This window comes from Pinus tabuliformis, chromosome 2_1 (assembly GCF_031772625.1).
Source record: "Pinus tabuliformis cultivar Carrire ecotype Pingquan chromosome 2_1, CPIR1, whole genome shotgun sequence".
Taxonomy (NCBI): Eukaryota; Viridiplantae; Streptophyta; class Pinopsida; order Pinales; family Pinaceae; genus Pinus; species Pinus tabuliformis.
In genome coordinates, this window is record NC_142299.1 from 114,727,694 (window position 1) to 114,741,240 (window position 13,547).

Here is a 13,547-nt window from a genome sequence, read left to right on the forward strand (position 1 = left end):
GGCTCCCAGCGCAATACACAACGCATCAACATGTACATGAAACTCCACATCCCATTTTGGAAAGACCGGGATTGGAGCGGAGGCTAACTTCTCCTTCAGGACATCCAAACTCTTCATGCAATCATCATTCCAGCAATATGTAACATCCTTTTTCAATAGCTTTTCCATCAGCGTTGTTATTTGGGCATAACTTTTGATGAACTTCCTATAGTACCCTGTATGCCCCAAGGTAGCGCGCAGTTGTTTAACACTTCGCGGTGCTTCCAAATTTAGAATGACGGCAATCTTCGCAGGGTCCACCATCAGTCCTTGTTTGCATACCACATGTCCCAGCAGGTTTCCAAAAGGGACGAGGAATGTGCACTTCTTAAGGTTCAATGCAATCTGGTGTTGGCGACAAGTATCTAGCATCAAGCGTAAACTTGCTACATGGTGCTTAACTAATCCAAAGACAGTCCAATCATCCAGATAGACCTCCAAGAACTTGTGGATGTATTCTTTGAACGCAGCCACAACGATGCGCGAAAAGATGGCTGGTGCGTTCTTTAGTCCAAACGGCATAACGGTGTATTGAAAGCAACCCCATTTTGTCGCGAAGGTTGTTTTACTCCTGTCTTCCGGCGCGATCTTGATCTGATGGTACCCTAAGAACCCATCCGTGAATGAGTATGCTTCCTGGCCGCCAACATTTTCCAGTACTTCATCTGTGAACAGTGTTGGGAATGGATCGTGTACACAGGCATCGTTCAGCTTTCTGAGGTCTACACATATTCTTATTTCACCCTTCTGCTTTTTCTCCTGTACTACCATAGGACTCACCCAGTCGGATTCTTCCACTGGCTCAATAACTCTGGCTGCGAGCATTTTGTCTAATTCTTTGCGGACCTTTTCCTTATATTTCGAATTCAAGTGGTAAGGCCGCTGCTTAACCGGCTTCGCGTCAGGTTTAGGGTGATCTTCATCATTCCTAAGTCGCCAACAATCCCTTTTAAGTCCGTAATTTTGGTCGGGAACAAATCTTGGTATTTGCGGAGTAACTCAGCGACCTTATCCACCATGGCATCATCCCAATAGTCCCCAAGCGTTGCGTACTTCGGCTCTGCCTCTGTTCCAATGTTGACCTACTTTGTTTTCAGCGGCGCGGTGATGTCGAGATCCTCAATCGATGGTCCTCGAACCTCGCGACAGCCTTCTGTTTCTGGAATGTTGATATTTCGTGGGTCCTCATCATCCTCCTCAACATTTATGTTGTAACACTCTAGCGCACAGCTCAACTGTGTCGCCCATTCTGGCTGGAGTACTTCTATGGGCTCCTGGGGTGTTTTGAAGATAGCTGCTTTTACTGCCTGCAACGCATCGTCAACAGTATCCCACCAACGATCTTCGAATGTGAAAGTTAACAGAAATCCCTCACGCAATATATCCCATTCGCTCGTACCATGGCGGAGCTCCGTCTCAGTATATGGGTATGACATCCAGGGTATGATAGAACAAATGTACCCATTCAGGTTGTGGCTCTTCCCCGTAGACCTTGGTCCATTTCGCAAGATGTGTACGTGGATCATCCAGTCTGTTATACTTGTCTACTAGCCGCAACTGTGGTTTCCCAAATTGTAGGCGCATCATTCTTCTACATCCCTGCCAGTCCTTAATAATTCTTTGATGCGTATCCCACCATCTGGCGGGCGTAGCACGCAATGCACATTTCAGAGCATCAAAACGATGTTGTTCTGGTACTTTGTTCTCAAATTTGTTCAGAAAGTCATCCACCGCTGTCAACCCGTCATACCTAGGCAGATCCCTTATCTCCGTGGTTACGCAGCATAGTGATCTTATCATCATGTTGCAATTAAGCATTGTTACTTCGTACAGAAGATTCTGCCATCGCTCTATTTCTTCGTCTGAATCCAAAGTGCAGGAGCTTTCGCACTCCCACGAAATCCTACCATCTGCAGTCGAGTTCATCCAATCCTATTCTCGCACAGTTATCTTGTAGATGCAATCGATATCGTCATCACTATCATCGTCGCGCACTAGTTCAATGTATCGCGCTCCTTCGGCCGGATCTAGCGGTACTACTACGCGTAATGACTTTTTCTCAAAGATCATTTTGCGCTTCTTCAGATTTATGACTCCGTTCATATCAATGGCCCAGTCTATGCCCAATAGTGCGAGATAGGGATTGTTGTCGTCGACAATCTCTATCACTTCGAAATCCGCCAACGCGCTCGCACCTTCAATATCCACCGTTACCCCTTGCAATCTCCCCATGGGGAGGATCTTCTGCTGGTTCGCCATTCGCAATTGAATAGGAGACCATTGTAGTGTGGGTCTGCCCATGCGTTCCCATGTTTGTTTCGGCAGTACATTCGCATCCGATCCGAGATCCAGGATTACCTGATCCATTTCATACTCGCCAATTTGCGCAGTCAACCTCATTTCCCTTCCTGTGCGCAATGCATGCTTTCCAAGTTTCTGGACCACGCGTGGTTCTCCTAACCCCGCGCACCTAGTGATAAGTTCCTGTAGTCCTTTTACTGCCTTGCTGTCACGCAGCAGTTTCATGCATGTCTCCAAAAAGGTAGTGAGCATTGAAGGATCCATCCCTGGTTCTACTTGATCCTTACTACCTGAAGTGGAGGCCTCTGTGAAGCTCTTCTTAGCTTCCATGAACATCTCCTTCGCGCGCTCCAAATCAAATTCAGGTTCCTTTGTAGGAGCCTTGCAAACCCACGCACTTTCTTCTGGTTGCTTACCTTTATCATCTCCGATGGTGATACCGCTTCTGAGCACTATGTTTACATTCGGGTCTTCTTCGCGCGGCTCAAACCTCATCATTTGCAAATTCTGAGTCGGGGGAGGCTGGAGTACCCCTTTTTCGCGCAGCCTCACTATCAAGGTAGGGCAGTCTTCTGCCTCATGATCAAACTGAGTACAGTACAAACATGATGTTCTTGTCGGATTTATACAATCGCGGGCATAGTGTCCAGGCCCTCCACAATTGTAGCAAATTAGTTGTCTGTGACCCCTTCCTAGTCCCATTCCACCTCGACCTCGTCCGTGCCCCTGAAATCCAGTGCGCGCCATTCCTGCATTTGGGTCGAGGGCTCGCGTTTCGGTCTGTACCCTGTAGGCAGGAGTCTGATCCATCATTAGTTCGTAGCTTCTGTAGGTGCGTTCATCATGGCCTACCGACCTGCAAAAATTACAAAACAATTGTTGGGACGTGTGTATACTTCTGCAATAGATGACAATTATCTGTAGTGTGTTTTCCTCCTATCTAACAAATCGCGCACCATAATGCAAGCGTCGTGCTTGGTCCTGCTTGTGCCTCAGGTCTTAACGGCATCAGCCCTCCTCCCGCCAAGTAATTCGCGAATACTGGACAGTGGTCCTTGTCATGCCCCTGGCCTTTGCATTTTATGCACCATACCTCCTCGCGCGCCTCTGGCCGAGGTGTCCTGTCCTGTTTCAAACTCTGCATTTCCAGACACAAATTTTGCAGTTGCGCGTGGATTTGTTGGACTCCCAAACCAAGATCTTGTATAGGGGTCTCATGCAATCTCATTGCCATCTCCAAGGCTTCGGCCTGGGTGGAAAGCTTTTGTTGTGATAGCACCATCCTTAAATGCGGTGTTAATGACGCTACAAACCATGCGCGGTGTTGTCCATCTGTTAAAGTCATGTTGGCTTCGTGAATCATACTCTTCAGTCTCTGGTCCAAATCCCAGGGGGTCTCGCCCGGGAGCATCGCGATCTCCTTAAACCTGATAATTGATTGTGTCTCCGACTTTGGCCTGCTAAATTCCCTATTCAGCACAGTCTGGATTTCTGTGATTCCTGCGTTTGGATGGTCATTAGAATGCTTGATGTACCATGTTAATGCACGATCCTGCAATGCGCTTACCAACGTAGCCTTTTTTATATTGTCATCCACGACTCCTTGTGCTTCCCATATTGCTCTTACCACAAACCAGAATTGGTCTGGATCTTCATTCCCTACTCCTCTGAATACTGGTAGTTTGATCACACTCGCCATACTGAACTGTGGTGGTGGCGGAGGTGGGGTGGGTGGAGATGGAGGTGAAGATGGTGAGATAGGTGGCGGTGGAGGTGGTAAGCGCAGAATTCGTTGCCTCCTCAGACTGATGGCGCTTCTCAGAGAAACTTTCGCGAGCTCTTCCTTGCTTTCCCGCGAGGGTGAAATTAAGGGACTAGTTTCTAACTCTTCACTACTTCCGTTTTTGTAGATCTTCCCACTTCGCATAGTCCCAAACATTAATTTATTCGCATAACCCGCTTTTCACACAATAGCATCTTAATCCAAGTATTCAAAGATTTAATATACTTACCTCGCGGTCCTTTGAGGAAGCGTCATTCCGCCTCACTGTAGCTGACGGTCGTATCTACCGCGAACTCAGTGATAAATCCTCCTATAATTCGATCGAGCCAATGATCCACAACCCGCGCAATCTTATCTTCTGATGCTTCTAATCTGCGCACTAATTCCGGAGTCCACACGATTGGTTTATCGAGCCTGCACCTTCCCTAACTATCTGCTAGCTTCGCGATCCACTCATACAGCTCAGAAGGAAAAGATGCAAAGAAAATTTCGTGGATTTTCGTATATAAGTAGCGCTCCAGCCACTGTTCCTTAGATACTCGCGGATTCCTGTTTTCCTGCGCCACGAACTCATGAATCTTCTTGTCCAACCACCCTTCAATTTCTTTCTTTGTTGGGTTCCAGTGACACGACATCAGACATCCCTTATGCAGATCTCGGTCTCGGCAATGGAAAGAGAGGAGTGAAGAGTCAGCTTCATAGTCGAAGGAGGACTTGACTAAGGTCAAGTGTTTCTCCTCTCATAAGACGAGACATTATGCTTCACAGTGTTCAAAGAGGAAGAAAGGGGGAGGGGCGCACAGTTAGTTGTAGCGGAGTCAGCAGAAGCTCAAGAGGAGTTTGTCAAGAAGTTTGGGACAAAATTTGCACTTGTTTCCTACCTTACCTCGAGCACATTACCAATGAGTGTGTGGCTACTAGATAGCAAGGCCACAAGACATATGACAGAATCACGAGAGCAATTCACCACCTTGACCGAGTGGGACTGAAAATTGGATGTGAAGTTAGGTGTTGACACGAAGCATGTAGTTGAAGGGGTTGGAACAATGTTATTCCAGCTTGAGTCACATCGCAGGATGGAAGTGAAGGATGTGCTATGGGTGCCAAAACTCAGGTGGAGTTTGCTCTCAGTCTCAATGATCGAGAAGAAGGGGTTTGTTGTAGCATTCTAAGATGGACATGCACTGATCAGGCCTAGAGGATCTAGCTCAAATAGTGGCCATGTCATTGGAGTTAGGGGCAACAACCTGTATAGGCTAAAGGGCCAACCTATTCAAGCAATGGCAGGAAGCAGAGTGGTGACAAAGAACAAGGAGCAGACAACTTCAAAGGTTGAACAGCTCAAAGGGAGTCAGCCTTCAAATTCAAGAGGGGCGGAGTAGTTGACAGATTCCTGCCAATCTGTCAAGAAGGTCTCTTGGTACGAGGACAAGACGTTCGGAAGCACGAGGCTTCTAGGAACAAGCTCACAGGGAGCGAGTCTTTAAGGATGATGGCAAGGAAGTCTTCCAGTCCATAGGGAGTAGCCATGGCAACAGATGCAGGTCTAGGATCGGAGCCAATTCCAAGTGGAAAAATTACCTCCCTCACTAAGAGTGAGTGTTGATGTTTGTAGATCGAGCAGGTATTTTTGCACAGGCCTATGTGTCTAGGCATGCAGAAGTCGCCCATAGTCTCCTTAGAACACTTGCTCTAGTGTGAGCAAGTTGCTAATGTAACTTAACCTAAGTCTAACTTAGGAAAAAGCACATATTATTATGTTGGCTTACTGAGCTAAAGAAACTTAAACGTAAAGTAAATTATTAGTGAATATGTTTTAATCCTAACCTTTGATCTCAAGTGAGGAGAGATCTAATCTCAGTTGTCAATCGTTTTGGAGATTACGGTTAGGGATTTAGCACAATGTGAAGTTACAAAATCAAGGCTAGGGAGAAGGGAAAGACACTACAGCAGCACAAGATTGAGAAAGGCATCTCAATGCTGGGTCCAAGGGAGTTAAGAGAGCCTAGAGATCAAGATCTACAAAGAAGATCAAGCACCGATCTAGGGCAAATCTACTGGATTAGATCCATGTTTATTTTTTATTTTTTATTTTTCTTAGCTGGGCCATTATCCCAAGATGAAAGCTCAAGTATTCTGAGGTTTTATTAATGAAGAATTGTGCTTGGGAAAAATCTATGTTGTGTTTCTATGAGATTCGTTATTTATTTTTGCTTCCATTGAATGTTAAGGACCTAGTTGTGTAAGTTTTTCAGTAGATCTGCCATCTGCTAGGTTAATTATTTATTGGTGCTAAGTTTAACGGAAATTTAACAAGCCTTCCTCCAGTCGCTTTACAAATAAAAATAACTAAAAGCCTCAAAGACAAGTTCACTTTTGAGTGTTCTACAAGAAAGAGGTTACAAGCCAACCTCATAGCTCAAAAACAAGACAAATATGAAATCAAATCCTACAAGTGTGGAAATATATGCTCCAATAATGTGACGTCGACCTCCAAGTGAGCTCAATAAGCCCTCAAAATGTGAGGCAAGGGCTAAAAGGTGCTCCATACTCCAAGGAGTGCTCAAGGATCATGTACAAGTCGTCAAAAATATCTCCATGCTAAGACGTTATGCCCAAAAAGTACCCTACGTCACCCTCACAAGATGAAAAGGGGTGACGTGGCATCAAATCTCTCTACTGTTGAGGCTCCAAGGTGATGTACAAGCCCTCCCTTGGCATCTCAAGGATGACCATCATCATCTAAGCTCTATATCAGGTGATGCCCATCAAACAATGTCAAGGCCACCCTGGGGGGCATCCTGGGTCCACTAGTTATATCATCAAAATCTCCAACACCAAGCATCATGGGCTCAACGTTCCAACATCTGGAGGTTCCTCCAAGTGCCAATCCAAAAATTACACAAGGCTCAATTGCCCTTCAAAATCTGAAACCCTTGTCTTAACCTTGTTCTTTGCTTATAGACTACTTCTATTATCCTCTCCATAAGATCAATCACACCAACTTAGGCCCTGAGATTCCTATAGCCTAACTCAAACTCCCCATACTCTAACCTGGCTTCAAAATCCTCTATGTTATATTTCCTTGAACCCAACACGCGGTATTTAATTTTGAGCAATAACTTACTAAATAAACACGTAGTTAGGTTCCTAACAAAAATATTCAGCGGAAGCAAATAACAATCTAAACCACAATAATACACAAAAGTTTCTACCCAACAAATCAATTCATCATTAATAAAAACTCAAAACCTACTTGGGCTCTTGTCCTTGGATAATGACCCAACTGAGAAAATACAGATACAATAACTTGGATCTAATCCAGTAAATCTGCCTTATATTGATGCCCAATCTCGCTTGCAGATATAGATCTCCAACCCCTATGCACTCCCTTGTACCCAGCACACCACTCATTGAGATGCCACTCGCAATCGTCTTGTTGTTGTGTTTATCTCCTCTCCTCAACCTTGCTTTTATAACTTTGAATTGAGCCAAAACCCTAATCCTAACCCTAATCTTAAAGTGATTGACGACCAAGATTAGATCTCACTTGACTTGAGATCAATGGCTAAGATTAAAACTTACTAAAGTAAATTACTTTACTTTTCCTAAGTTTTATTAGCTCAATAAGCTAACATATTAAAACATGTGTTTTTCCTAAGTTAGACTTAAGCTAAGTTACAGTAGCAACTTGCTCAACCTAGAGCAAGTGTTCTAAGGAGATGTGGGTGACTTCTGCATGCCTAGACACAAGGCTTGTGGCTTGTGCAAAAGTACCTGCTCGAGCTACAAAATTCAACACTCTAGTCTTTTAAGTTTTCACTATATATTCAGAAATCATATTCACCATATTTCTTCTCCCTCTCCTTTTAATCATCTAGACCCCTCTATAAGCCAATATGTCATTTGCTCTGATACCACATTCATGCAAAGCACTCAGCCCACACCATGTGCTTCCAATAAGTTCAATATTTACTTAAAGGATAAATCAACAATAAACTTGGAAGCCCCCTTCACCTAACAGCGACCACCATTCAAGAATACTGGAAACTAACTCCCTTAGAAAAAAGGTAAACACTTCAAACACTCATTGCAAGGGTAAATGCTAAATTCAAGAAATAAAAAAAATCCCAAGAAACAAAACCACATATATTGCAAGAGACATTCAGACTGAAACTCAAAGGAGCTTAGAATATCTAAGGAAGTTAAAAATGATTGTATTTCCACAAGTACCAAATTAAAATAATCTCTGAAGAAGCCCCTCATTCCAAAAATTTTGCACTAATTGTCTTCTCCTCTATGAGCAAATAAAAAACTCAATCTTTAAAAGAAAACAACAGCTAATCCTCTTTTAAAAGTTAAACTTTGTCCACTACACCAAAAACACCAACTCCTATTTTTCATGAAATACCTAAGTACACACCTCCCCCTAAATTTTTTAAATTCTAACAACAGTGAACTGGATCTATCATACTAAGTTTATCCAACACTAATTTGGGCATAATGTGCCCCTAAAATTTTGCGGTGTGGACCTGCCACATCAGCCCTGCACCACCCCTGCTCTCCGAGCAAAATGTCATCACATTATTGACATAATAGGGAGACACTTGGTACCCATCATGTTGTCACATGCTTTCTAGGATTTGAAGAGGAAGCATGACCCTACATCCACCAGAATATTCAAACATGTATGGTACAGTAGGAGTGATGGTAATGATTTGTGCTCCATATCCTTGTGCCAACCACTCAAAGAATACCTCCATCAAAAAATATATAGAATAAAAGAACAAAAACAAAAAAAATCTAAGCTACACCTAAACCCCAAACCAAGTCCTCCATTGCTCTACTTTGTCACAAGATATCATATACAATGCTCTAATTAGTGACCAATCATTAACCTCATTGCAAATCAGCTTTCCAATCGTATTGTCCAGACCATAAAAAGTAATCCATCTGCAAGGTGAAGTCCAGCAAACACCACATGCTTTGCTCACTTGAACTGGGAAGAGATTGAATAGTACTTAGTCAATGTTGCTAAAAACATACCCCACTTGTTACCAGCACTAAAGAGGTGGACGCCCAATTTGAGTGGATCCCAAACCCAGGGCTTACAAGAGCTCGAGAAAATCTCTACAGTCGCACAATTGAGCTAGCTTGGAGTATGAAAACCCTGATGGACTTGGCCATGCAAGACAACAAAAAGGCCCAGAAGACGCTGGAGGATAAAATCGACCTATTGGATGCGAAATCCACGGTGTTCGTTGAAAAAATGCATCACCAAAAATTTGTTACTCACACCAGGGAGTCCCCTTAGGATGAGCGGGTCACAGGAAGCATCGGTTAGGGAAATGTGGACAAGGGAGTCACCTTCCACAACCCAGCACTCCTGCAGGAGGAAGGTGTTGAAGCAAGCCGGTCGCTTGCAGATCCTATCCCCGTCTGGGGAGATTAGTTTTTCGAAAAGTTAAGTTGCATGCCCAGCAGTTTTTATCTCATTTGTATTAATATTGCCCTGTGGCTGCTTAGATGCATGTTTTACTTGTTTAGAAAGGGTTTGTCTGTTGCCAACTTAGGTTGTCAAGTCAACTGAGGCACCTTGGGCAGCTCCATCATGGAGTGTTTTGCCTGTACTTATGTAACTATGTCTGTAATTAGGTCTAGTAGGCTTCTCAACTTCCAACAATACAGAATACCAAAGAATGAACAATTTTGCAGATGGTATGGCTTTAATCAGGCCGACCTGCAACGACTCTGATATATACCCATTTTGTTTTCTTTAAGTAATATAATTCTCGACTTACAAAAAAACCAACATAGCCCACTTGTTACACCAAAACCATTCTTGTCAGCGTCAGTTCAAGATGCAAAAATCCATACTTGAATTTATTCCCAAACAATTGACAGACCATTTCCTATTCACAAATGCTTAGACTGTGTCTCACACACAGTATTCAAAATTGGAACCAGTGGTCGGACCGATCCACCCAATAAACGGGGTTTCAAACCGAGACTGGTTATATACCATGTAAAGGTGAATATATCAAAAAGGCACTGAGTGCAATACATATCAGCAACAAAATACATAATCAATGAGGCTCTGAATAACCTCTAGAGTCCAAAAACAATGCTAAAAGCTACGAGGCCACTGGCCTACTACAAGTCTACATATCAATGATCAACATTATCACTTCTCATCATGATCAAACTCAATTGGTTGAGTCTCGATTCTCAAACTTTTCAACTACTTGAGTCATAAACTTCTCAATTATTTAAGTGACTTTTTTTAATGTGGTTCACGAACATTGAATGGCCACTACATCCATGAAAAATCCAAGTAGATCAACTAAAAGGGATCTACCTGTCGGCCAAACTAGCAGGGCCTAACCCCAAGAGTGTTGAGGAGATTTGACCCCGTGACCTTCCAATTGGCAAGGTACTTAGCAACAAGAACTCGATCGGCTGAGCTATCCCCTAAGGCTTTGTTTGAGTGACTTGAGTCTGAAACTTCTTAAGGTATTCTGCCCTAATATGCCCTATTACTTCATTTGGTGCTCTGCATGGCTTTACATGGCCTCCTATCCCAGCCAAGTGTTGCTTGAACCTGTTAATACCCCCTCCTTCAATCAATTTTTGGCAATATTTGCACATCATTTTGCCATCAATAATATCACAATGAGCCCATGCAGCATCCTTGGCTTTTGGAGGCATGGTGGTTGTTGACCACACTTTGTCAACAGTCCAAGAAGCAGGGTACAAGTCAGTGGACAAAAATTTTTTTGAAGATCGGTATCATCATTCAGCATCAATTTTGTCATTGTAAACCCAAATTCTGCAAGTTTATTGTAAATGATGCTAGTATGAATGGCCACTACATCCACGGAATGGCCACTACATCCACGGGAAAATCCAAGTAGATCAACCAGAAGGGATCTACCTGTCGGCCAAACTAGCAGGGCCTAACCCCAAGAGTGTCGAGAAGATTTGACCCCGTGACCTTCCAATTGGCAAGGTACTTAGCAATGAGAACTCGACCAACCGAGCTATCCCCTAGGGCTTTGTTTGAGTGACTTGAGTCTGAAACTTCTTAAGGTATTTTGTCCTAATATGCCCTATTACTTCATTTGGTGCTCTACATGGCTTTACATGGCCTCCTATCCCAGCCAAGTGTTGCTTGAACTTGTTAATACCCCCTCCTTCAATAAATTTTTGGCAATATTTGCATATCATTTTGCCATCAATCATATCACAATAAGCCCATGCAGCATCCTTGGCTTTTGGAGGCATGGTGGTTGTTGACCGCACTTTGTCAACAGTCCAAGAAGCAGGGTACAAGTCAGTAGACAAATTTTTTTTTGAAGATCAGTATCATCATTCAGCATCAATTTTGTCATTGTAAACCCAAATTCTACAAGTTTATTGTAAATGATGCTAGTATGACCATTTAATTATGTAACAACACCTAGGTAAGCCTCTGATTTTAGCAAACATCATAGGAAGTTTTTTAACCTCACTGAATTATGTGTTTTTTAACACGGATAATCGACAGAGTTTTTCTTCCAACTTAAACCCCAAAGCTAGGGTGGAATTCGTCGACAAGATCTTAGGTGAGTCCTAGTGTTATAAGTCTTTTGTATAAGTGTGTTTGGGAATAATTTAAGCACATTTGGTAAATTATTTTATTACAAACACACTTGGTCTATACTAGATCATATCGTGCCGCAGAATTGGGTAAATTATTAAGGGTCTATGTCTAAAGATGTTTTCCCCTTTCAAGGGTTGAATTAATTGTAATATCTTGATGTAAAAATATTTTGGTGTATATTCCCTCATATTTAGACACCATGGCTAAATATTTGAGGGTGGAAAAAACTATTAATCCCCTCGAATTTTGGAGAAAGTGGTCATTCCCAAGGAAGAATTAAATTGACAAACCCAATTCCAAGGCATAAAAATCACAAGAAATTCTTTGAGGCCAGAAAAGAATTATTTTTTGAAGAAAAGTAATTTTCTAGATCCAGTGAGTTGAAAAAAATTCGTGAGTCCAAAAGAAGTCAAATTTTCAAGGTCCTTTATCAAGGAAAAAATCAATTTTTTAACAAAGATTGAGCTTATGGACCAAGATGATTAAGTCAAAAATGATTTTTTGAGGAAAAGAGGTCAAAATAATATTTTTTTGGACCAAGAAAAAAGGGAATTATTAAGGAATTCGAATTTCTTCATCAAAATCAAGGGATGAGATTTATTTTTGGCATGGATCAAGCACCAAGTAGTTGTTACTATCCAAGATCAAGTCAAAATGTACAACTTCTTGGACCTAGTCGTTTTCCACTTGGAGGGGGATCTAGATCTCTCTATTTTATATATAAGGAAGCTATTTTCTCATCATTTGACACCGAAAATTTTGTAAAGAAGCTATGAGTCAAGCTCTGTAGATGTAATACTTCTTTTATCAATAAAGCAAAAAGTCTTTGGGGTTTACTCTTGACGGTGTTCCTCTTCAATTTTCTTGTGGTAATGTTTTCTGGATAATGTGCTTAATACTCTACTGAGAGAATTTTATAGATTATTATTTCCTTAGCCATTTGTTGGAACAACTATTTACACAGGTATCTTGTATTAGTTGATGGGTTTTAGAGAAAGATTTTAATTTGATTTATCTTAGCAGGTATCTCTAGATTTTGAAGGTTATTTTATTATCTATGCCTCTATTGTTCTAATAATTTGATTTGTGTAGAGAATTCAGGTATTCGATCTTGGGCATGAGGAGAAGTCTTTGGCTAGACCAACCCACTCTCAAGTTAAGAACTCAAGAGCCCATTTAATTAAATTTCATGGCTTATCTGACGATTTGATTTGCAGAGATTTTGACTACTGCTCACCTATAAAAAAAATATTTATCTTGTCTATTTGAATTTATTTGTGTTTTCATTGGTTAATCTGCTAATAAGAGTCGTTGATTCACTAGACAAGCGAATGGAGTTGGACTCATGTTCCCTTTGATCTAGTCACTTGTACATTTGTAAATAAATTAGTATACATAGATCTAGCCATTGTAAATAATTTCACCCATATTGTATATATCATCTTGTATTTTTAAACCTTCTTCTTCAGATCTAAAGAAAGGGACGAGGGTTTCTTCATAAATTCATTTTGCAGGTGAATTTCTCAAAGATCAAAGGGAAAATCGATTTTCCTTGGGCCAAACCCTCACCTAGCATAGAAGGCTAGGGTTTTAGGGTTGATCGATTTTCTTTGGGGAAGTTGTCTATCATTTGATCCCTCCTACTTCAAGTTGCAAGGGTTATAAGCCCTTCCTCACATCAAAATCAAAATTTTGCTAAGGATTTTCATTCAAAAGTCTTTGTAAATGTTTATTTTTTTTCTTTTAATTTTTTTTTTAATTTCTCTTAAAGATCTAACTTGG